This window comes from Camellia sinensis, chromosome 4, assembly GCF_055761805.1.
Source record: "Camellia sinensis isolate YWXY chromosome 4, ASM5576180v1, whole genome shotgun sequence".
Taxonomy (NCBI): Eukaryota; Viridiplantae; Streptophyta; class Magnoliopsida; order Ericales; family Theaceae; genus Camellia; species Camellia sinensis.
Genome location: NC_138964.1, coordinates 92,244,284 through 92,270,584, shown reverse-complemented (window position 1 = coordinate 92,270,584; position 26,301 = coordinate 92,244,284). Strand labels below are relative to the sequence as shown.

Sequence of the window (26,301 nt, the reverse complement as noted above, 5' to 3'; positions counted from 1 at the left end):
GAGTTGCTGAGGGAAGGAGAGAACCGAAGCAACCAAGTTGCAGAGGTGCCTAAGTTGCATTGGCACTGTTGGCGCCGCCATCTCCAATAGCAACTACTGCCGCCGCAACCAACTTTCGTTGGGAACATCCCGCCAAGGTGATAGCAGCCTCTGGGAAAAGCTTCCCCTCTGCAAGTAGAGGGTAATGCCTGGCGCTGATAGTAGGCCCCAAGGCATTACTATCCCATTTTGGCACTGCCATACATTTCTTCTTGAGCTACTTGCTTCATCCTCACCCAGCTGCACACTCTCCAAATTCCAGACAGTTGTTGCTGCTCATTCTCAAGCCACTTCCACCATTCTTGGACCATTAGCATAGTTTTGCCTCCTAATCACCTTCTCTAACCTCGAACCCCCTTGTATTTCTGGCGACTCTGCTGGGGAGGTTGCTTTGTTGATGGTTCATACCCGCAGTGGTTTACACACCTCACTAGAAAAAATGGCAGTGGATGAAGTTCAGCAAGGCTCTTCAAATGGCGGAGCAGCACATGTGGAGGACCGTGACCACAGTGTTGTGATTGTGGCAGTTTAGTCACTCTAGGATACGCTGAGGGAGATCCTGGCAGCTTTGCAAACTCTCTCTGAGGCTATTATTATGGCCATGGCTTCTCGACCAGCTCCAGCGCAAGCACCTCCGCCCGTAGCAGTCCCAAACCTAGTGCCTAACCTGTTCCCTGAGGTTCGGGCTTCGATCCAGGTGCCTCTGGTGGTAAACTTGGCTCCTAACTCGATCAAGAGTTGGGTGGAGATGGTGAACAAGTTCTATACGAAGTTCTTCCAAGTTCAAGAGAAAGCTACAATCCTCACCCTTGGGCGAGATGTCCCAAAGGAGGGTGAAGATATAGTGGACTATGTTAAGCGGTTCCAAGATAAGGCTATTGACTGTCATGAACCAGTGGATGAGGCCATTTAGTTAGCATATGTGTGGAGGGGTGCCATACGCGACTACAAAATTTTCTTGGTGAATCAATATCTGCCTACCATTTCAGCCTTGATTGAGGCAGCTAGGAACCTCAGTACCACTGGTCCCTTGCACAGATCTCGTGACAGCCTCCGCTACCCTCGCAGTAGCAGATTTGCTGCGGTAACCTCTGCAGGAGGGAGCCGCTCGCAAGGGGAGGCAACGTCCTCTCGGAGGAGAAAGAGTTATGAGGACAGAAATCCATGTTCTTGCAGCCTTGAGAATGTTAAGGCTCTAGTTAAAGAATAGGTAGTTGATGGTGAAGTTACCTTGCCTCCAGTTGACGTCCCTCCAACCAAGAAGGACAAAGGAAGCTCGGATTATTGTGTCTATCACAGAAGCACCAGACACCCTACTAGGGACTGTTGGACTTTGAAAAAGTATCTTCAAGAAGAAAGTTGACGCAAATGAGCTGAAGTTCAAAGATGCCGGTAACCATGATGTGCGGAAGGACCCTTATCCTAACCACAAGGGGAAGGGGAAGAATGTACATATATGATTGGCTATCTCGGGCCTGTGCGTGATCAAGTGCATATGGTGTCTTACTATGATGAGTTAGAAGAAATTGCAACCGGCTAGCTCCCTGAGACGGTACCTGTAGAGGCAAAATTTGCAGAGGATGCTAATGCCCAGGCCTTGCAAAACTCTGTTAAGTTTCGCGTCTTTTTTGACCAGTTGGGGCTGAGCCAAGCCGCCAGGTTGGAAGCAACAAAAGCCCTCATTAATATCTTTGAAGTGCACCATGATGAGGTTGCCGAGGCTAAAGTGTATGCGCCTCGGCGCATCCAGGAAGCTTATGGGGCCATTACTTTTTCAGAGGCAGACAAAGCATACCCATTTCTCCATAATCGTCATCTTTTTGTCACAGCATACATCAATGATATAGAGTTCAAGCGTGCTTTCCTTGATGGCGGGGGTGTCCATAAACATCATCACTATGTCAGCACACTTAGTTCCAGACAGCAGAAAGAATGACATAGAGGCAGCTGAAGAAAGAAGAGATCGGGCCTCGCGGGCAATGGAAAAGTATCATTAATCCGTAGCTCGTGCCTACAATCAATATGTTCAGCACAAGAAGTTCAATAAAGCGGACTTGGTATGGAAGACAGTGGACGCAATCATGCGGGGGCAACCAATTCCCAAGTTCTCACCAAGATCGGAAGGCCCCTACAAATTTGGTGAGGCAAGCAGCAGGGGGTGCTAGAAGGTGACGAGTAGATGATGGGTTCAAAACTAGCCGTGTCATCGCCACGTTGTCTGCATGCTTGAGGAAACCATCGACTGCCTGAAGCCTATCCCTCATACACAATTGGTCCAAACCGTTCCTCTGAAAGCCGCTCAGGTTTGCCTCAGCACTTTCCACGAACTTGCTAGGGGTTGTCAGAATCTTCTTTGTAACAAGATCTAGGAATGTTAAAAGCAGTAAAGGTGTCGGGGTGCAGCGCCTGGATGCGGGGCGAGAGTGGGAGCAGCTACGGAGGAGACCCAGTAACTTAGAAAAAAAACTTTCTCTAAGGGTTGAGGGGACTCACTCACACCCCCACTAGCTTTAATCACTGGATGGAGATTGGTGGAGCGACCAAAGGTCTGAGGACGACGCACTTCCCCTAAAGATGATTGCCCAGCAGCATTGGAATGGGTAGATACAGCGTTGGCGAGCGGGTGAACTAGCCTCGCAAGAAAGACTAAAGCTGCCTGCACCGTCATGTCGCTCTGAAAAGAGGTTATCCATTTGGTAGTCTCTAACGTTCAGATCTGGAACAGCAGTGGTATCCATCCCAGTATAAAAATCTTGGGATACCCCAAGGTAAGCTGGCACTTTCGGAAAGTGAGTGGGGTATAGTCTGCTAGTTGTTCAGAGGTTGCCGAAGCAACTGGGTCAGAGGTCCCAGAGACAGCAGTAACAGTGTGGGTGGCTAAAGTGACAGTTACCTCTGCAAGTCGGTCCAAATTTAGAAGGGCCACAGCAGGAACAGTGGAAGCAGCCGCTACACTTGCACTCTCCTCAGCCACTTGGGCGTTCAGAAGTGTGGTCTGGTTAACCAATGGAGACTCAGTGGACTGGGAGGAACCACCAGATGCAACTCCAATGGGTGGTGGTGCAACTTCCAGCGGCTCTCTCATGCCGCTATCTTTCCTTGGGGTCGCAGGAAAAAATAATCTCCGCCGACAGAGGAACGGTCGGAGTGCACAGAATCAGCGGGGTTTGATGGCTCTGCAGCCTCAGCAATTAGGCCGCCCGCAACAACTTCCACAGCAGGGGGAACTTCATTTTCTGCAGGCTCCACAACTGGCTCAGCCTCAGTAGTTGGTGCGGTCTCAGCACTTGGTTCTTCTTCAACATCTGAAAGTATTGCCCTGCGGGTCCTGAACGTTGTGACCCTTGTAGCAATGGGAAGGTCGTCGTCGTTGTCATCGTCTGAATTTGAGGAAATTCCGATGGCAGTAGAAGAACATCCGGGGTCGGTGGTATGGCCGGTGGGCCCTGAAAAGAAAAAAGGTTATGTGATTGCCAAAGTAAATGTAAGAAGTCCAAGGAAGCAATGCAAAATATTTTTTATGTATGGGTACCTTTCGGAGTCTCTTCCTACTTGGTGAGGCACGTGCATCGGCAACTGATGCCGCTGGCTCTTGGGCTGCCCTTAATCTGGAGCAGGTCGTCCGTAACTGTCGTGCCGACTTGAGGGGGGGCAATTTGCCCTTACGGGTGAGGCTTCTCCACGGTATGGAGGGATAGAAGCTTGAAGCGATAAAATATACTGGTTTGTTTCCCTCGGCCAGAGGGCAGACGAAGAGATAAGTTAGGCTGCGGGATGGGTTCCTTCGCAGGGACTACAGGAGCACTGTTGCAAAAGTGGAAGAAAAAGTTGAGGTTGCGGTGCCAGAACAGCCTTTTAGTCGCAGTAAAAACGCCCTCTCTTCCAAGTGAGGAAAGCTCCATGAAGCCTAAGCCCTCCCAAGTAGAGCGGTATAATCACGGGCAAACTGCTGAAAGCTCTGGTGGTAATCAGTCTGAAGCGGAGGGGCATGTAGGATGCCTTGTTCTGTGCCGAACTGCTTAGGGACCCTCTCCGGTCGATAGATGACGCTGGACTTGCCCTCCTCGTTCCACTCGGGTAGAAATTCGGGGCGTATCATGGCAACAAGAAGAAGGGAGTTGGCCTGGACACTGTCAAGGGAGAAATCAACATGGCGAGCCTCGAAAAAATAGAATGGAACCACAGCTAGACGAAGCTGAGTGAAAGGGCGGAACACACACTCCTTCATGCGGTCTACATAATCTGCAAAGGGTCTGTTGGTGCCAAGACCAGACCACCGAGAGAAGCGAGGGAGGGAGGGAGTGGCGCACTTGCGTCGTGACAGGTCGACCCTTTGCATCTAGAACAAGACGACGCTCTGCATCAAGGACTTAGTCTATGAAGTAAGGCCCTTGTTCTTTAGGGACGGGGCCCGTGGCAGGAAATCTCTCATAGAAGAAAGCAGTCAGGAGCTGAGTTTGTACATTGAGCTCGACACATCATACCGGGCCCATGGATCGTTTCATCTCCGAATGGATCAGGTCAAGGCGGAAGTATAAGTTCCCCAAGAAGAAGGGGGCTAGATGGATCTGGCTGCCGCTGCAAAGTTTGACAGCCAAAGGGAACACCAGAGGGTTAATACTCTCAGCAAGGTTACTGGGGAGAACAAAAAAAAAAAATTGAAGTAACTGACGAAGGCGGCCAAGTACAAGTCGCCGTGGTAGCCCGGCCCAACTATGGAGTTGCGACTCTCCTCTGTGATGTCGCCCACAACTGGTTGCAGGTCCTTGAAGAAATGCTTCAGCTAGAAAGATAAGTGGTTTTGTTCCTCTCGGGCCTTTCCTAGAGTAGTTCCCCAGTCCTAAGATCAGACCAAGAGCAATACTTCCGCTCCTCTCGAAAGGCTCCTTGAAGGGCAGTGACAGAAACTTGTTCTGCGGGAGTCCGGGACGCCGGGTCGAAGGGGTGATCTCCAGGAGTGCTCAAGCGCAGAAGGATGGCAACATCTTCGAGGGTTGGAGTTATCTCCTCCCATGCCAAAAATATAGTGTTAGTGTCGTGGCTCCAGCTGGAGACAACCATATTAGTGTTGGTCTGTACTCTGGGCATACAGACTGTCAAAGAGAAAGCCAACTCAGGCAACCCCATTTTCCCTAGTGTACGGGTCCGAAGCTTTGTTACTAGTTGAGTTAGCAGTACCCTTAGCAAGAATGGCTATGTCAGCGCACTTAGTTCTTGACAGCAGAATGAATGACATAGAGGTAGCTGAAGAAAGAAGAGATCGGGCCTCGCGGGCAATGGAAAAGTATCATCAATCCATAGCTCGTGCCTACAATCAATCTGTTCAGCACAAGAAGTTCAATAAAGGGGACTTGGTATGGAAGGCAGTGGACGCAATCATGCGGGGGCAACCAATTCCCAAGTTGTCACCAAGATGGGAAGGCCTCTGCAAAGTTGCTGAGGCAAGTAGCAGCGGGTACTACAAGTTGACGAGTAGATGATGGGTTCAGAATTGGCCCTATCATCGCCACGTTGTCTGCATGCTCGAGGAAACCATCGACTGCCTGTGGCCTATCCTCATCCACGTTAGGTTCAAACCGTTCCTCTCAAAGCCGCTCAGGTTTGCCTTGGCACTTTCCACGAACTTGCTCGGGGTTGTCACAATCTTCTTAGTAGCAAGGTCACGAATGAAGCTGGCGAGTGACTCCAGCAGTGCTGTCTACACCATAGATCAAGGAACGTTAAAAGCAGTAAAGGTGCAGGGGTGCGGCGCCTGGATGCGGGGCGAGAGTGGGAGCGGCTACAGAGGAGACCCAATAACATAGAAAAGAAACTTTCTATGAGGGCTAAGGGGATTCCCTCACACTCTTGCCTGCTTCAATCACTGGAGGGAGACTGGTGGAGCGACCAAAGGTCTAAGCACGATGCACTTCCACTGAAGATGATTGCCCAGCAGCATTGGATTGGGTAGATGCTGCGTTGGCGAGCGGGTTAACTAGCCTCACGAGAAAGACTAAAGCTGCCTGCACTGTCATTTTGCTCTGAAAAGAGGTCATCCATCTGGTAGTCTCCAGTGTTTAGATCTGGAACAGCAGTGGTATCCATCCCAGTATAAAAATCTTGGGATACCCCAAGGTCAGCTGGCATTTTTGGAAAGTGAGTGGGGTTGAAGTCTGCCAGCTGTTCAGAGGTTGCCGAAGCAACTGGGTCAGAGGTCCCAATGACAGCAGTAACAGTGTGGGTGGCTAAAATGACAGTTACCTCTACAAGTCTGTCCAAATTTAAAGGGGTCACTGTAGGAACAGTGGAAGCAGCCGCTACACCTGCACTCTCCTCGGCCACTTGGGCGTTCGGAAGTGGGGTCTGCTGAACCAATGGAGACTCAGTGGACTGGGTGGAACCACCAGATGCAGCTCCAAAGGGAAGTGGTGCAACTTCTAGCGGCTCTCTCATGTCGTTATCTCTCCTTGGGGTTTCAGGGAAAAAATCATCTCCGCCGACAGAGGAACGGTCGGAGTGCACAGAATCAGCGGGGTTTGGAGGCTCTGCACCCTTAGCAACTAGGCCGCCCGCAACAACTTTCACAGTAGGGGGAACTTCATTTTCTGCCGCCTTCACAACTGGCTCAGCCAAAATAGTTGGTGCGGCCCCAACACTTGGTTCTTCTTCAACATCTGGAAGTACTGCACCGCGGGTCCTGAACCTTGTGACCCTTGTAGCAATGGGAAGGTCGTCGTCGTTGTCATCTAAATCTGTGGAAATTCTGATGGCAGTAGAAGAACATCCGGGGCCGGGTCCGGTGGTATGGACGGTGGGCCCTGAAAAGAAAAAAGGTTATGTGATTACCAAAGTAAATGTAAGAAGTCCAAGGAAGCAATGCAAAATATTTTCTAAGTATGGGTACCTTTCGGAGTCTCTTCCTACTTGGTGAGGCACGTGCCTCGGCAACTGATGTCGCTGCCTCTTGGGCTGCCCTTAGTCTGGAGCGGGTCGTCCGTAACTGTCGTGCCGACTTGGAGGGCAGCAATTTGCCCCAGACGGGTGAGGCTTCTCCACGATAGGGAGGGATAGAAGCTTGAAGCGATAGAATATACTGGTTTATTTCCCTCGGCTAGAGGGCAGATGAAGAGATAAGTTAGGCTGCGGGATGGGTTCCATCGTAGGGACTACGGGAGCACTGTTGCAAAAGTAGAAGAAAGAGTTGTGGTTGCGGTGGCAGAACAACCTTTTTGTCAGAGTAAAAATGCCCTCTCTTCCAAGTGAGGAAAGCTCCATGAAGCCTAAGCCCTCCACAAGTAGAGCGGTATAATCACGGGCAAACCGCTGAAAGCTCTGGTGGTAATCAGTTTGAAGCGGAGGGGCATGTGGGACGCCCTAATCTGTGCCGAACTGCTCAGGGACCCTGTCCGGACGATAGATTACGCTAGACATGCCCTCCTCGTTCCCCACGGGTAGAAATCCAGGGCGTATCATGGCAGCAATAAAAAGGGAGTTGGCCTGGACACTGTCGAGGGAGAACTCAACATGGCGAGCCTCGGAAAAATAGAATGCAACCACAGAAATGCCTGGAAGAAGCGGAGTGAAAGGGCGGAACACACATTCCTCCATGCAGTCTACATAATCTGCAAAGAGTCTGTTGGTGCCACGACCAGACCACCGAGGGATGTGATGGAGGAAGGGAGTGGCGCACTTGCCTCGTGATAGGTCGACCCTTTGCATCTAGAACAGGACGACGCTCTGCATCAGGGACTTCGTCTGTGAAAAAGGCTCATGTTCTTTAGGGACGGGGCCCGTGGCTGGGAATCTATTATAGAAGAAAGCGGTCGAGAACTGAGTGTGTACAAAGTGCTCTACACATCATAGCGGGCCCATGGATCGCTCCCTCTCCGAATGGATGAGATCAAGGCGGAAGTATAAGTTCCCCAAGAAGAGGGGGACCAAAGGGATTTGGCTGCCGCTGCAAAGTTTAATAGCCAACGGGAACACCAAAGGGTTAATACTCTTAGCAAGGTTGCTGGGGAGAACAAAAAAAAAAAATGAAGTAACTGACGAAGGCGGCCAAGTACAAGTCGCCGCGGTAGCCTGGCCCAACTACGGAGTTGCGACTCTCCTCTGTGATGTCGCCCACAGCTGGTTGCAGGTCCTTGAAGAACTGCTTTAGCCAGAAAGATAAGTGCTTTTGTCCCTCTTGGGCCTCTCCTAGAGTAGTTCTCCCGTATTAAGATCAGACCAAGAGCAATACTTCCGCTCCTCTCGAAAGGCTTCTTGAAGGGAAGTGACAGAAACTTGTTGTGCAGGAGTCAGGGTTGCTGGATTGAAGGGGTGATCTCCACGAGTGCTCATGCGCAGAAGGATGGCAACATCTTCGAGGGTTGGAGTTATCTCCTCTCAAGCGCAAAAAGATTAGAAAAATCGTTTCTAAGTGTGTTTCCAGCATTGATGTCTTTTGGATCATTTGTTCAGCTTATTTCCATCTCTCGTTGACTTACCAAGTGAGTTTGTTTTTCAGGATTCCCTAGTAGTTACATTATGCTCCTTTTCGTGTCTTTCTTTTGTGGTTTTCGTCTCTTGCCATATTTCACCAATGAGCAAAACGCCTAGGGATACGAAAAAATTTACCAAAAAATTTACCACTCACATGGGTGTGGGACCAACACCCATGTGAGTGTTTGCTAGAACATTTGGGGTCTTGCATTATTGTTCGCCAATTGAAGTTCTACTTACTCTATTATCAGCTGCACCGTGTTATTTTCCTTCCATTAATTTATTGATCAGTCAAATAGGCCATTTTGAAATGCCTTAATTAAATTTGTTTAGAAATTCAAAATCTACATGCTTGGTACTAGTTGGAAAACTGGATTTTATTATTTTGAATGAAAGCTAGAAAGAATAATATTTCTTATTCTCATATTTAAACAATGTACACACATCACCTCTATTAATAGGAGATATACATGGCATAAAATAAGGGACTGATTAGGTACTGATTTTGAGGACTGATTAGCTACTATTTAGCTACTAATTCTAATTCTAAATATAAACTTTCCTATTCTATAGTATTGACTAAATCTAGATATTTACAGTTGCGATATCCTAAAGAGTTTAGCCATATCCTGACAGAATTATTTTCTTCCCATTTCCAACACTCCGCCTCAAGCTAGCTTGACTATGTCTTCCATGGCCAACTTGTAGATTAGGTGGTCGAACTGCCTTTTGTGTAGTCCCTTTGTAAGAACATCCGCAATCTATTCCGCAGTGGGTTTATAAGACATGTAGATCAATCCCTTCTCAATCTTTTCTTTGATAAAGTGCTTGTCGACTTCCACATGCTTAGTTCTGTTGTGAAGAACAAGATTATGTGCAATTGCATTTGCTGCCTTGTTGTTACAGTAAATTTCCATTGGTGATGTTCTTGGAATTTTTAAGTCTTCCAATAATCTCTCGATCCACAAAGCTTTACAAATTCCATGATCCACTGATCTAAATTCAGCTTCAGCACTACTTCTAGCCGCTACGTTCTGTTTTTGTAGAGGGTCAGAAGTTAAACCCCAAATTAAGTATGGGTCTAAGTACTGAGGTTGTCCCAAAGAGGCGACCAGGAATGAAAAATGAGCATGGGCTAAAGTCCAAGGGAAGTGGGCCAACAGTGGGCCGGAGTAGGTCTGACTCGCCAAGGGTCCAAACAGACTCCACGAAGGAAAATGACGAAGCCAAGTTGCAGCGGGAACACATGCGACGGTCAAGTTGCAGAGGGAATACATGCAGCGGGGAAGTTGCCGAGGTACTTTGCCTCAGTGTCGCCATTTCTAATATCTTCGGCTCTGCCGCCATCCAAAGTTGATGAAGGAAAGAGAAAGCCGAAGCAACTAAGTTACAGAGGCGACAGTTGCGACGACCAAGTTGCGGAGGCACTTTGTCTTAGCGTCGCCATTCCAAGTATTCTCGGTTCCGTCGCCACCTGGAGTTGCTGAGGGAGAAGAGAACCGAAGCAACTAAGTTGCAGAGGCGCCCAAGTTGTAAAGGCACTTTGTCGGCGCCGCCATCTCCAATATTGTCGGTCATGCCATTTGAACTTGCCACAGGAAATGACTGCCGCCGCAACCAACATGCGAAGTGAACATCCCGGCAAGGTGATAGCAACCTCTGGGAAAAGCTTCCCCTTTTCAAGGAGAGGGTAATGCCTGGCGCTGATAGCAGGCCTTAAGGCATTACTAGCCCAGGGCTGATAGCAGGCCCTAGGACTTATTGGTTGGAGCTGATAGCAGGCCCAGGGTACCAGTTTACCGCGACGATCCCGCGAAGATAGAAGCAGGGTAGCCCTAGCATAAGGGACTCCCTTTCCTTTACCCAGAGCATAGACCTGCCTTAGTAGCACAGGCAGCACTACGGAAGCCCCTTGGGCTTGGTACTAAGGCACAGCACGGCTGATAGCAGGCTTGGCTATGGCCTACGCCTGGGAAAGCTGAGGAGTTTGTGGTTAGGTGGCTAAGGGTAAAGGCTTTGCTGCAGTGAGCACGAACATTGTCGATAGCAGACTAATGGAGTCTTGAGAATGCATGTAGTGGCCAAGTAGAATTGAGAAGGCAAGTACAGTAGCCAAGTTTACCGTTGCAACTGAACTTGCTGAGGTTCGAGTTGAGAAGGCAAGTGCAGCGGCAAACGCTCCCGTCGCAACTGCACTTGCTGAGGCTCAAAAAGGTAGTTGCGGAGGCAAATATATAGTACACAGTACATGCAGAAGGACACGTGGCACCTTCAGCCTGATTGCTCAAGGCAGAATATTCCATGTGATCCTCTAGGACACATGTCCTCTGTCTATTTGGCCACTTATTGTCCTCTTGATGCAGAGGAAAATCCTATATAAATAGGACCCATTTTCCATGGTTCAGCAAGAGGAATTTTGGGGGTTTGGGTGAGATGCTGCCCATTTTGGCACTGTCATACATTTCTTCTTGAGCTACTTGCTTCACCCTCACCCAGCTGCACACTCCCCAACTTCCAGACAGTTGTTGCTGCTCATTCTCAAGCCACTTCCACCATTCTTGGACCATTAGCATAGTTTTGCCTCTTTAATCACCTTCTCTGAACTCGAACCCCCTTATATTTCTGGTGACTCCGCTGGGAAGGCTGCTTTGTTGATGGGTCATACCCGCAGTGGTTTACACACCTCACTGGAAAAAAATAGCAGCGGATGAAGTTCAGCAAGGCTCTTCAAATGGCGGAGCAACACATGCGAAGGACCGTCACTACAGTGTTGTGATTGAGGCAGTTCAGTCAGTCCAGGATACGCAGTGGGAGATCCTGGCAGCTTTGCAAACTCTCACTGAGGCTGTTATGGCCATGGCTTGTCGACCAGCTCCAGCGCAAGCACCTCCGCCCGTAACAGTCCCAAATCCAGTGCCTAACCTGTTCCCTGAGGTTCGGGCTCCGATTCAGGTGCCTTTGGCAGTGCTTCAAGCGAACAGTGCGGCCGCTGGTTCAGCTACCCAGGAGCAGACTAGACAATTCCAGCTCACTCACTTTGTTACTCTAGCCGATGTAAAAGCTATGCTCAAGCAAGAGCGTAGTAAGAAGCAACTCCCATCTCTCCTCGACACAGATGTGAACGCCCCATACTCTCCGGAGATATTGGCCATGCCATACCCAACTGGGTATATAGTGCCCAAGTTTATTAAGTTTGATGGGAAACAAGGCAATGCCATAGAACCAGTGGTGAGGTTCATTAAAACTCTTGATTTCCATGGTAGTGACCACTCTTTGCGCCTTTGGGAGTTCTCCAAGTCCAATACCCTCGTAGTAACAGAGTTGCTGCGGTAACCTCTGCAGGAGGGAGCCCCTCGCAAGGGACTTGGTATGGAAGACAGTGGACGCAATCATGTAGGGGCAACCAGTTCCCAAGTTCTCACCAAGATGGGAAGGCCCTTACAAAGTTGCTGAGGCAAGCCGCAGCAGGTACTACAAGTTGACGAGTAGATGATGAGTTCAGAACTGGCCGTATCATCGCCACGTTGTCTGCATACTCGAGGAAACCAACAACTGCCTGAAGCCTATCCCTTATCCACGATAGGTCCAAACCGTTCCTCTCAAAGTCGCTCTAGTTTGCCTCGGCACTTTCCACGAACTTGCTAGGGGTTGTCAGAATCTTCTTAGTAGCAAGGTCGCGAATGAAGTTGGCAAGTGACTCCAGCAGTGCTGTTTGCACCATAGATCCAGGAACGTTAAGAGCAGTAAAGGTGCCGAGGTGCAGCGCCTTGATGCGGGGCAAGAGTGGAAGCAGTTACGGAGGAGACCCAGTAACTTAGAAAAGAAACTTTCACTGAGGGCTGAGGGGACTCCCTCACACCCCCGCCAGCTTCAATCACTGGACGGAGACTGGTAGAGCTACCAAAGGTCTGAGGATGACACACTTCCCCTGAAGATGATTGCCCAACAGCATTGGAATGGGTAGATGCAGCATTGGCGACCGGGTGAACTAGCCTCGCGGGAAAGACTGAAGCTGCCTGTACCGTCATGTCGCTCCGAAAAGATGTTATCCATCTGGTGGTCTCCAACGTTCAGATCTGGAATAGCAATGGTATCCATCCCAGTATAAAAATCTTGGGATACGCCAAGGCCTATTGGCACTTTCGGAAAATGAGTGGGGTACAAGTCTGCTAGCTGTTGAGAGGTTGCCGAAGCAATTGGGTCAGAGGTCCCAGCGACCGCAGTAACAGTGCGGGTTGCTAAATTGACAGTTACCTCTGTAAGTCGGTCCAAATTTAGAGGGGTCACAGCAGGAACAGTGGAAGCAGCCGCTACACTTGCACTCTCCTCAGCCACTTGGGCGTTTCGGAAGTGGGGTCTGCTGAACCAATGGAGACTCAGTGGACTGGATGGAACCACCAGATGCAGCTTCAAAGGGAGGTGGTGCAACTTCCAGCGGCTCTCTCATGCCGCGATCTTCCCTTGGGATCTCACGGAAAAAATCATCTCCGCCGACAGAGGAACGGTCGGAGTGCACAGAATCAGCGGGGTTTGAAGGCTCTGCACCCTCAGCAACTAGGCCGCCCGTAACAATTTCTACAGCCGGGGGAACTTCATTTTCTGCAGCCTCCACAACTTGTTCAGCCTCAGTAGTTGGTGCAGCCCCAGCAGTTGGTTCTTCTTCAACTTCTGGAGGTACTGCCCTGCGGGTCCTGAGCCTTGTGACCCTTGTAGCAATGGGAAGGTCGTTGTCGTCGTCTGAATCTGAGGAAATTCCGATGGCAGTAGAAGAACCTCCGGGGCCGGTGGTACGGTCGGTGGGCCCTGAAAAGAGACAAGGTTATGTGATTACCAAAGTAAATGTAAGAAGTCCAAGGAAGCAATGCAAAATTTTTTCTAAGTATGGGTACCTTTCGAAGTCTCTTCCTACTTGGTGAAGCACGTGCCTCGGCAACAGATGCCGCTGCCTCTTGGGCTGCCCTTAGTCTGGAGCGGGTTGACCGTAACTGTTGTGCCGACTTGAAGGAGAGCAATTTGCCCCAGACGGGTGAGGCTTTTCCATGGTAGGCAGGGATAGAGGCTTGAAGCGACCGAATATACTGATCTGTTTCCCTCGGCCAGAGGGTAGACGAAAAGATAAGTCAGGTTGCGGGATGGGTTCCATCGCAGGGACTACGGGAGCACTGTTGCAAAAGTTGAAGAAAGAATTGAGGTTGCGGTGCCAGAACAACCTTTTACTGGGTGTAAAGGCGCCCTCTCTTCCAAGTGAGGGAAGCTCCATGAAGCCTAAGCCCTCCACAAGTAAAGCGGTATAATCGCGGGCAAACTGCTAAAAGCTCTGGTGGTAATCAGTCTGAAGCGAAGGGGCATGTGGGACGCTATGATCCATGTCGAACTGCTTAGGGACCCTGTCCGGTCGATAGATGACGCTGGACATGCCCTTTTCGTTCTACACGGGTAGAAATCGGGGGCGTGTCATGGCAGCAATAAGAAGGGAGTTGGCCTGGACACTGTCGAGGGAGAAATCAACATGGCGAGCCTCGGAAAAAGGGAATGGAACCACAGAAATGCCTGGAAGAAGCTGAGTGAAAGGGCGGAGTACACTCTTCCATACGGTCTACATAATCTACAAAGGGTCTGTTGGTGCGAAGAGAAGACCACTGAGAGATGCGAGGGAGGGAGTGGCGCACTTGTCTCGTGACAGGTCGACCATTTGCATCTAGAACAGGACGACCCTCTGCATTAAGGACTTCGTCTGTGAAGAAAGGCTCATGTTCTTTAGGGACGGGGCCCGTGGCAGGGAATCTCTCATAGAAGCAAGCGGTCAGGAACTGAGTGTGTAGAAAGCTCCACACATCATAGCGGGCCCATGGATCGCTTCATCCCCGAATGGATGAGATCAAGGCGGAAGTATAAGTTCCCCAAGAAGAGGGGGGCCAGAGGGATCTGGCTGCCGTTGCAAAGTTTGACAGCCAAAGGGAACACTAAAGGGTTAATACTCTCAGCAAGGTTGCTGGGGAGAACAAAAAAAAAAAATGAAGTAACTGACGAAGGCGGCCAAGTACAAGTCGCCGCGGTAGCCCGGCCCAACTACGGAGTTGTGACTCTCCTCTGTGATGTCGCCCACAACTGGTTGCAGGCCCTTGGTGAAATGCTTAAGCCAGAAAGATAAGTGCTTTTGTCCCTCTTGGGCCTCTCCTGGAGTAGTTCTCTGGTCCTAAGATCAGATCAAGAGCAATACTTTCGCTCCTCTCGAAAGGCTCCTTGAAGGGCAGTGACAGAAACTTGTTGTGCAGGAGTCAGGGACGCTGGATCGAAGGGGTGATCTCTACGAGTGCTCAAGCACAGAAGGACGGCAACATCTTGGAGGGTTAGAGTTATCTCCACCCATGCCAAAGAAAAAGTGTGAGTGTCGCGGCTCCAGCGGAAGACAACCATATCAGTGTTGGTTTGTACTTTGCGCACTGATAACTCCCTCGAAATCGAAACGACATTGTAGAGACGAACATCCCGCAATCGCTGCTCGAAATCTGCAATGATGTCATCAACCCAGATGGACCGGCCTGTTGGAGGGCCCAAGTGAGTGCGATAGTAGATGTATGAATGGGGAAAGTCACCACGCTCCACGTGAAACCGTAGCACAAAGACTGGGTTCACCATGTTAGCATCGTCCAAAGCTGTCTCACCAAAAGGAAACAGAGGCTCCTCCATAGGAAGGGCATCAGGAACGAAGGGGTCAATGGCCTTCCAGAAAGGGTCAGCTAGCCCTCCGAAGTATGAGGCCCTCCTCCACTCAGTAAGGGGTGGGTCAGCCCTGTCGGGTAGAAACCTTGTGCTGGCCATAAGGAAGTATAAAGAAATGTAAAGAAGACTTTGGAAGGTGGGGACAAGGAAGAGAATAAGACAAGGAGACAGAAAGTGTGTTTGGGCGGAAGTGGGGGAGCAGTGGACCCAAGGGCCATTATGACCCGTCAGTCAAGAGGGTAATCCTTTTAAGAGCTGACACAACTTCTGACCCATCCGACACAACCCTTGGGTTACTTGCTGGCGTCATGCACGCACGGGAAACCAGGAATGTGTCCCTCACTGGGGCAGGGGACGAATGTAGAGGGTCAGAAATTAAACCCCAAATTAAGTGTGGGCCTAAGTACTGAGGTCGCCCCAAAGTGGCGACCAGGAATGAAAAGGGCGCATGGGCTAAAGTCCAAGGGAAGTGGGCCAACAGTGGGCCGTAGTAGGTCCGACCCGCCAAGGTTCCAAACAGGCTCCACGAAGGAAAACGACCGAGTCAAGTTGTAGCAGGAACACATGCGACGGTCAAGTTTCAGAGGGAATACATGCAGCGGTGAATTTGCCGAGGTACTTTGCCTCAGCGTCGCCATTCCTAATATCTTCGGCTCCGCCGCCATCCAAAGTTGACGAGGGAAAGAGAAAGCCGAAGAACTTAAGTTGCAAAGGCGACAGTTACGACGACCAAGTTGCGGAGGCACTTTGTCTTAGCGCCGCCATTCCAAGTATTCTCGGTTCCGTCGCCACCTGGAGTTACTGAGGGAAGGAGAGAACCGAAGCAACTAAATTGCAGAGGCGTCTAAGTTGCATAGGCACTTTATCAGCGCCGCCATCTCCAATATTGTCGGTTATGCCATTTGAACCTGCCACGGGAAATGACTACTGCAGCTACTATTACCGCCGCAACCAAGTTGTGGAGGGAACATCCTGCCAAGGTGATAGCAACCTCTGGGAAAAGCTTTCCCTCTGCAAGAAGAGGGTAATGCCTGGCGCTAATAGCAGGCCCCAAGGCATTACTAGCCCAAGGCTGATAGCAGGCCCCAAAATTCATTTAACTTGGCCCTGATAGCAGGCCTCAAGACTTACTGGTTGGAGCTGATGGCAGGCCCAGGGTACCAGTTTACTGTGGTGATCCCGCGATGATGGAAGCAGGGTAGCCAGATCATAAGGGACTCCCTTTCCATTACCCAGGTCATAGACCTGCCTTAGTGGCACGGGCAGGACTAAGGAAGCCCTTTGGGCTTGGTACTAAGGCATAGCACGGCTGATAGCAGGCTTGGATATGGCTTTTGCCCTAGGAAGCTGGAGAGTTTGTGGTTAGGTGATTAAGGGTGAAGGCTTCGCTGCAGTGAGCACGAACATAGTCGATAGCAGACTGATGGAGTCCTGAGAATGCATGCAGTGGCCAAGTAGAATTGAGAAGGCAAGTGCGGTAGCAAGGTTTATCGCTGCAAGTGCACTTTCTGAGGTTCTAGCTGAGAAGGCAAGTGCGGCGGTAAACGCTCCTGTCGCAACTGCACTTGCTGAGGCTCAAGGGGGAGTTTCAGCGCCAAACACTCTCGTCGCAACTACACTTGCAGAGGCTCAAAAATGTAATTGTGGACACAAACAGATAGTATACAGTACATGTAGAAGGACACGTGGCACCTTCAGCCTGGTGGCTCAAGGCAGAATATTCCATGTGATCATCTAGGACACATGTCCTCTCTCTATTTGGCCACTTGGTGTCCTCTTGGTGCTAAGGAAAAGCCTATATAAATAGGATCTATTTCCCAAGGTTCAAGAAGAGGAATTTTGGAGATTTGGGGGAGATGTTGCCCATTTTGGCACTGCCATGCATTTTTTCTTGAGCTACTTGTTTAACCCTCACCCAGCTGCACACTCTTCAACTTCTAGACAGTTGCTGCTGCTCATTCTCAAGCCACTTCCACCATTCTTGGACCATTAGCATAGTTTTGCCTCTCTAATCACCTTCTCTGACCTCGAACCCCCTTACATTTCTGGCGACTCTGCTGGGGACACTGCTTTGTTGATGGTTCATACCCGCAGTGGTTTACACACCTCACTGGAAAAAAATGGCAGAGGATGAAGTTCAGCAAGGCTCTTCAAATGGCGGAACAGCACATGCGGAGGACCGTGACCATAGTGTTGTGATTGAGGCAGTTCAGTCACTCCAGGATACGCAGAGGGAGATCCTGGCAGCTTTGCAAACTCTCACTGAGGCTGTTATGGCCATGGCTTCTCGACCAGCTCCAGCGCAAGCACCTTCGCCCGTAGCAGTCCCAAACCCAGTGCCTAACCTATTCCCTGAGGTTCGAGCTCCGATCCAGGTGCCTCCGGTGGTACTTCAGGCGAACGGTGCGGCCGTTGGTTCAGCTACCCAGGAGCAGACTGGACCATTCCAACCCACTCACTTTTTTACTCTAGCCGATGTACAAGCTATGCTCGAGCAAGAGCGTAGCAAGAAGCAACTCCCATCTCTCCACGACTTAGATGTGAGGGCCCCATACTCATGTTTATTAAGTTTGATGGCAAACAAGGCAATGCCATAGAACAGGTGGTGAGGTTCATTGAAACTCTTGGTGTCCATGGCAGTGACCACTCTCTGCGCCTTCGGGAGTTCTCCAAGTCCACTTACTGAAAGGGCTTGCAACTGGTATGTGAACTTGGCTCCCAACTCGATCAAGAGTTGGGAGGAGATGGTGAACAAGTTCCACACGAAGTTCTTCCAAGTCAAAGCGAAAGTTACAACCCTCACCCTTGGGCGAGATGTCCAAAAGGAGGGCGAAGATATACTCTACTATGTTAAGCGGTTCCGAGATAAGGCTATTGACTATCATGATCCAATGGATGAGGCCCATTTAGTCAGCATATGTGTGGAGGGTGCCATACGTGACTACAAAATTTTCTTGGTGAATCATAATCTGCCTACAATTTCAGCTTTGATTGAGGCAGCTAGGATCCTCAGTACCACTGGTCCCTTGCACAGATCTCGTGACAGCCACCGCTACCCTCGCAGTAGCAGAGTTGCTGCGGTAACCTCTGCAGGAGGGAGGCGCTCGCAAGGGGAGGCGACGTCCTCTCGGAAAAGAGAGTTATGAGGACAGAAATCCATGTCCTTGCAGCCTTGAGAATGTTAAGTCTCTGGTTAAAGAATGGGTAACTGATGATGAACTTAACTTGCCTCCAGTTGATGTCCCTCCAACCAAGAAGGACAAAGAAAGCCCGGATTATTGTGTCTAGCACAGAACCACTAGACACCCTACCAAGGTTGTTAAAATCGAGATCCTACGTTGGATCGTTGGAGGTGTTTATAGAATCGGATCGAGGATCGTAAGATCCTACCGAAAAGGACAGATTACATAATAATTTAATTTAAATAAATATTTCTTATAAAGTATACACGAAATGAGCCTATATTCTATTAAAAAAAAGTGAAGATATTATGAAAAATATAATACTATATGTAAAATGTACATATAATATTATACAATAGACAACTCGATGGCAAAAGTATTGTATTTCATCAAAAAAGAAAGTGAAGAAGAAGAAGAATTCTATAACAAAATACTTTACAATCTACAATAATGCATAAAAAGTGAAGAAAAAATATTTAACAAAGTTGGATATGAAAATATATTAAAAACTCAAAAGAATAACTTAACCGAATGATAAGGTTTGTCGTTAGCATCCCTGGTGGAGCGGATTCAAGTCACAAAAATAATCTTTCCAAAAATTAGGATAAAATTGCAATCATCTTACCCTTCTTAGACTCTGCTAAAGCTAAGTTTGTTTTTCCGACTATTTAATTTTTTTAAATTATCACAATATTTGAATGTTTATTTTCTAGTTTGTTTTTCTTAGTCTATTTGATTCAATACTACTTAATTTTTATTATTTATTTTGACCACATAAATTGGTATTTAGACAACAAACATAAAATTTACAATAAAAAATGTCATACAATACAAAATAAGGCTTGTAAATTGGATCGGATTCGGATCGGGATTCTACGATCCTATAAGATCCCACTACCAGGATCGAAAGATCCTACCTATAAGGAGTTTTTTACACGATCCGGATCGATTGTACTTAAATAGATCGTAAGATTGTAGGATCATAAGATCCGGATCGGGATTCTGATAACTATGCACCCTACTAGGGACTGTTGGACTTTGAAAAATATCTTCAAGAAGAAAGTTGACGCAAATGAGCTGAAGTTCAAAGATGCCGGCAACCGTGATGTGCGGAAGGACCCTTATCCTAACCACAAGGGGAAGGGGAAAAATGTACATATATGATTGGCTATCTCGGGCCTGTGCGTGATCAAGTGCATATGGCGTCTTACTATGATGAGTTAGAAGAAATTGCAACCGGCCAGCTCCCTGAGACAGTGTACCTGCAGAGGCAAAATTCGCAGAGGATGCTAATGCCCAGGCCTTGCAAAACTCTGTTAAGTTTCGCGCCTTTTTTGACCAATTGGGGCTGAGCCAAACCGCCAGGTTAGAAGCAACAAAAGCCCTCATTAATATCTTTGAAGTGTACCATGGTGAAGTTGCTGAGGCTAAGGAGTATGCGCCTCGGCGCATCCAGGAAGCTTATGGGGCCATTACTTTTTTAGAGGCAGACAGAGGATACCCATTTCTCCATAATCGTCCTCTTTTTGTCACAGCATACATCAATGATGTAGAGTTCAAGCGTGCTTTCCTTGATGGCGGGGGCGTCCATAAACATCATCACTACTAACACCTTTGCAAAGGCTGGTGTCCCAAAGTCCAGGATGGTTCGCCAACCCATCACTGTGACGGGTTTTGGCGGCGAGAAAAAACATACCAAGGGCCATGTGGTCGTGGACTTAGCAGTTGGTGAGATCCGTTCTGCAACCAAGTTTCATGTGATTGAAGCGGACACAAATTGCCACATGATACTTGGCATAGCTTGGACGCACCGATATGGAGTTATCCTGTCGAGTTATCACCAATGCGTGAAGGCAAAGTTGGAAAAGCGCACAGTAACCATATAAATGCATTTGAACAGCCATAGGAGGCACACTATTCGGATGCAGTGTTCTTTACTGAGTTGTCAACGGGTGAAACTCCAAGGACCGGTAAAGTTGTAGGAGTAAAATTGCCAAAATGGGAAGGCATTTGGGATGCAAGGTTTGCTCCAGAAAGTAGTGGGCAGAAGAGGAGCAGCAAGTCCACAAGTCCTCCGCCCAAGATTGTTGAGGTGCGGAAGGGAGTAAGACAATTTACTACCTATGACAGGTCGTGGAGGCCAGGCATCATACCTTGGGAGGATGGCCCGAGACAAATAAATGTGACGATGACGAGTCCCAAGAAGAGTTGGTGGAGATGCCTGAGCCCGTCCCTGAATGCGTGCAAGATAGACCCAAACCGCAGCAGGAGGTACTTGCTGAGGTCAACCTCAGCGACTTACCAGGGTAGAGCAAGCCCTGTGTTCATCAGCGACACAATGGCTCCAACAGCTAAGGCAGAATTGATAACACTACTAAAGCGGTACAGTGACGTCTTTGCTTGGACATACGATGAGATGCCTGGTCTTGACCCATCTCTTGTCACCCATCACCTGGATACTTTTCCCAACTCTAAGCCAATAAAGCAGCATGCTCGAAAGTATCACCTTGACCTTGAGGCAAAGATTAAGGAAGAGGTAGAAAAGTTGCCGAGGGCCAAGTTTATTGAGCCTATACAGTACCTAACTTGGTTAGCAAATATTGTGCCTGTGGAGAAGAAGAACGTCCAGATTAGGGTCTGTGTGGACTTTCCCGTCCTGAATGAATGAGGCCTGCCCGAAAGATGAGTTTCCATTGCCCCATGTTAACACACTTGTCGATTCTACTGCGGGCCATAAGATGTTCTCCTTTATGGATGGATTCAGTGGTTATAAGCAGATCAAAATGGCATCAGAAGATGTAGAAAAAACGGCATTTAGAACACCCTTGGGAAATTTTTTCTATACGGTGATACCATTCTGTTTGAAAAACGCGGGGGCAGCCTACCAACGGGCTATGGCTGCAATGTTCCATGATATGTTGCATCATGAAGTGGAAGTATATGTGGATGATCTGGTGGTCAAGTCTACCGAGGCAAACCGACACCTCTGTGACTTGGAAAAAGTTTTTCAACGGTGCCGCAAATTCTGCCTAAAGATGAACCCTCTCAAGTGTGCCTTCGGAGTTACTGCCAGCAAGTTCCTTAGCTTTTTTGTACACCGGCGGGGGATTAAAGTAGATGGGGATAAGATTAAATCAATCATGGAGATGTCACCGCCACACTCTCAAAAGGCTTTGAAGAAATTCCTAGGCGAAGTGTCATACCTCAGGTTCATTCCAGCCCTTGCTGAGATAACCTTTTCCTTTGGGACACTGCTGAAATCAATCGTGGTGTCGAGTCGCGATATACCCCAATTGAGAGGCATTGTTTAGCCTTAATCTTCACAGCGCGGAAGTTGCGCCACTATTTTTTTGGCACACCCTATCCATGTTATGACTCCGGAGTGATCCGGTCCGCTACTTGCTTGGCAAACCCGCTCTGACTGGAAGAATGGGAAGATGGCTTTTGGCTCTAGCAGAATATAACATCACTTGTGTTAATCCCAAGGCTATTAAGAGCCAAGCACTTGCAGACTTACTGGCCCAATTCCCATCTGGTGAACATGAACCTGCAGAGGTATCTTTACCAGGTGAGGTCCATGTCTCAGCGGCTGCAGTTGAGGCTTATTGGGACTTAAAATTTGATGGAGCTTCGGGAGGTGGGAAAGGCAGAGCTGGCACAGTGAAGAAGGAGAGAAGTTTCATCTATCATATAAGCTTGATTTTGAATGTTCAAACAATGAGGCTGAATATGAGGCGTTGATACTGGGTTTAATCGCTGCCCAAAAGAAAGGCTTCTGCAAGTTGAAAATTTAGGGCGTTGATACTGGGTTTAATCGCTGCCCACAAAAAGGAGCCTCTGTTGGGCCCATATCACACCGTGGTTCAAGGGTTGCTCACTTAATTTGATGATGTCCAAATCCAACATACCCCTCGAACACACAACCGTTTCCCCGATGCCTTGGCTACACTGGGGGCAAAAGGTGGATATACCGGATGATAGTATAGCCATCGTCATGGAGAAAAGAACAACACCAGCAGTGTTAGCCGAAGAACATATAGAGCAAGATGCTAAGGGATGGAAAGCCGATATAATCCAACAGAACAGTTGAAAACAGGCCAGGTTGAGTTTCAAGAAAGGAGACATCCATAATCGCCCGAATGTTTTCTGTTTGAGGATTATAGCACTTGTAGCCTCTTTTGTTTGGAGCATACCCGATGAAAACACATTTTTCTGCTCTATGATCAAGTGTGTGAACGAAAATAGTATAGCAAAAAATTTTTAAACGCAAATCTGAATTAATTCTGCATTCAAGAAAGGTTTTTTTGAAATATTCTAGGGGTGTGACATATTGCAAAACCTGGGTAGGCATTTTTTTAATTAAATAAGAGGCTGTCAAAATGGCATCTCCCCATAGATATTTGGGAACATACATAGAGAACATTATAGCTCGGGCTACTTCCAGTAAATGCTTTTTTTTTTCTTTCGGCAATACCATTTTGTTGAGGAGTGTCACGACATATAGATTGATGAAAAATACCTTTTTCCCTTAAAAAATTCCCTAGATATTCATTGAAGTACTCTTTTTCATTATCAGCTCAAAAAATACTAATTTTTGAATGAAATTGATTGCCAACCATTTTGTAAAAATCTTGAAACACGCTTTTTACTTTAGATTTGTCTTTCATCAAATAAACCTAGCAAAGCCGAGTGTGATCATCTATAAAAGTTACAAACCACTTTACACCAGTCATGGTGGTAACCTCGGAGAAACCCCACATCACTATGAATTAAGTAGAATGGTTTAGAGGCACGGTAGGGTTTTGTAAGATAAGTAGTTCGATGACTTTTAGATAAATAACAACTTTCACATTGAAAAGACGAACAATCCAAATTTTTAAACAAGTTAGAAAACAAATGTTTAAGATATGAAAAACTAGGATGTCCTAGTCTAAAATGCCAAAGCATTCTTTGCTCGCGAGCCGAAAGTGAACTCATACTACAACCATAGCCTTGAGTTGTTTTATTGCTGGATATGTCATCATCAAAGTAGTAAAGACCATTGACCATTCTAGCACTGCCAATCAACCTCCCCAAGTTTCGGTCCTGAAATTCACAATGAGAGTCAAAGAAAACAATACGACAGTGAGAGATTTTGGATAATTTACTGACAGACAACAACTTGCAGGCCAATTTAGGAACATGAAGGACAGAGTGAAGAGTAATATTTTCTAAAATTTTTATTTGAACTTTTCCTACAATGGGTGAGAAATTGCCATCAGCAAGCCTAACTCTTCTAACAGTTTTCTCTAGTATGGTGTGGTTTATTGCAATAATCACACCATACTCAAGATTTTTCATTCTTCCATGGTTTTAAAAACCTTGTTTGCACTTGCATTTGATGCAATCATGGCTGAGTTTTCCACAGGTGTAGCAGCTCCCTTTTTCCCAAGCATCACATTCCTACGACTTTCTTCACTCCTAACTTCAATCTAATTTTACTAACATACTAACATTCTATCTTTGACCCAAAAAAAAAACTGAATCTATCCTTGCAACCAAACAAGCCACATTAATATTAGCATAACAAGCAAACACCCCCTTATCTTCGACTGTTTTCTTCCATCTTCCTCCCGTTCCTTCTTCATTGGCAACACCACCACATTTCACAGTGGGAGCAAAACCTGGAGTAGGGAGGAGATGGTGACAACTCTCTCTTATATAGTCTCTTTTGAAAATCTCTCTTTCCTTCTCTCCAACAACACACACTAAATCTATCACAACCATTGTAAACTTGGGCTACTACAATTGGTTTTCTAGTGCACTTGTGTTGTTGGTCAGTTGCTGGTTGGCTGTTGGTTTTCTGTTGGAATGCTTGTTGCTGATGTTGGTTTAAATGCAAGCAAACTAATTTTTATAAAATATATATAAAAATAAAATTGTACATATTTTAAACGCGAGCAAACTAATTTTTATAAAATAATATTGTATTAAAAAGTCCTCCAATATAACGTTCCAACATACATGAAAATATATAACAATATTTCACTCATTACAAATACTTTAATAATTAAAATATTATGTACTCTAATATTACGCATTGAAGCATGAGGAAGGAGCATAGCTCGCTTTCGGAGAGCTGAGATACAAGTTTGTCTCTCTTACTCTTCATCTTTTCAAGAGACATCAATAAATAGGACTGCTATTTCTCCAAATTACTCGCATATTGTTTAAGATCCGACAAGTTAAACTTCGAAACATCCAGGATGCCAATTCAATTTGCAAAGCACCGCGGCCAAATCGGAAGTAGTGCTGACGGGAGAGAAAGCGACGCCGGCGATGTGGAGACGAGAGAGTTCTACAGCTTTCTTAAAAAGGCTTTGATGGCCAGTGTCGGATTTTAGTTGCTAAAAATGCCAGAATTGGCAACAAAAAAAAAACTTAGTCGTTGTATATTGACTTTTGACTACTAAAATATTAGTCGCCGAATGGGAAATAAAAAAATTATTTTTTCTCTTTGGTGACTAAAGTTTTAGTCGCCAAAAACTTACTTTCAGCGACAAAAAAAAAAAAATAGTCGCCGTATATTGACTTTTGGCTACTAAAATATTTAGTTGCCGAATGGAAAATAAAAAAATTATTTTTTCCCTTTGGCAACTAAAGTTAAAACTTACTTTCGGTGACAAATTTAAATTTAGTCGCGGTATATTTATTTTTGGCTACTAAAATATTTAGTCGCCGAATGGAAAATACCTCTTTGGCGACTAAAGTTTTAGTCGCCAAAAACTTACTTTCAACGACAAAAAATTATTTTAGTCGCCAAATAATTTTTATTTTTTATTTTTTATATTTGGTAACCTATCTTCAGCGACTAAAATTTAGTCGCAGATGTGTTCAAAATTTTATTGGGAAATATTTCATATTGGCGCCTAAATTTTTGCCCAAATCTATTACTTCTTCACACGGTTCTTTCTCTCTCTTGCTCTCCCTTTGTCTCTCTGTGTCACACAGAGAATCAATCATCACCGCCCCTCATCTCAGTGTCGCACACGACCAGTGTCTATCGATCTTCCACCGTCGAACATCGCCACCACAGCTCACCGGCCTCCTCTTCTCCTCCACCTCTGAGATCTGCGACGCCCGCTGGTTCTAGGCTAGCTCCAAAACCCCTTTCCAATTTCTTCCTCTGTTTCCCCCTCGGCACCCGCCCTTCCGGCCGCGTCTTCTTCTAGTAGCTCTTCTACCTCTCCCGCTTCCTCCACACTTTCTGCACCTTCTTCTCCATCCTCCGCGGCCGCCACCTCTCTTTCTTCCACCTCTTCAACCACTCCATTCTCATCTTCATGTCCTTCCTCTGGCTCGAATTCTCTCAATCTTTTCAAGTTCTTGCCATTCTCATTGCCACCTCTGTTTACTCTCTTGTTTATGGCTACAGATTTTGGATTGCCATTGGTTTGCCCGGTGCTTGTTTCCCCTTTGTGGTCACTTGTCAGATTGTTCTTCTCGGTTGTAATGTTTTGTGCCATGCGGGTGTGCTTTTGCTTCATTTTTGGAAAGGTGAGTTTAATCAAATTGGGGCTTGGGGCTTCAATTCGGTTCTCAATGCTGCCATTCTCTCGCTGTTTCTTAATTTCTATGTCAAGATGCATCTTCGGAGGAGAAAGGTTGCTGATTTTGATGCCATTAAAGATGGAGATGTAGACACGGACATGGCCAAAAACAAGGATATTTGAGTGGTGGGTTTTTCTTTTCTCTCTCTCTCACCCTGAGACTTTGGATTCAGGAGTAATAATATAGTGACGAATTTTATCAGTATATATATGTTATACAAATGAATTGTTAGGAGATAGACAGATTATATACAATAATTCTTAGTAATTTTTCTTTTGATTTCTTGTTTCCAGAAAGAAAACTA

At 47.1% G+C, this 26,301-nt stretch overlaps 1 protein-coding gene and 1 pseudogene across 4 annotated transcripts in view; both read left to right on the top strand.

Moving 5' to 3' along the window:
* Window positions 1-26,301, top strand: part of LOC114317669 (arginine--tRNA ligase, chloroplastic/mitochondrial-like) — a 53,350-nt gene that overhangs the window by 16,649 nt on the left and 10,400 nt on the right. The window lies entirely within an intron of this gene.
* On the top strand, window positions 11,007-26,122 carry LOC145824727 (fatty acid elongase 3-like pseudogene; annotated as a pseudogene).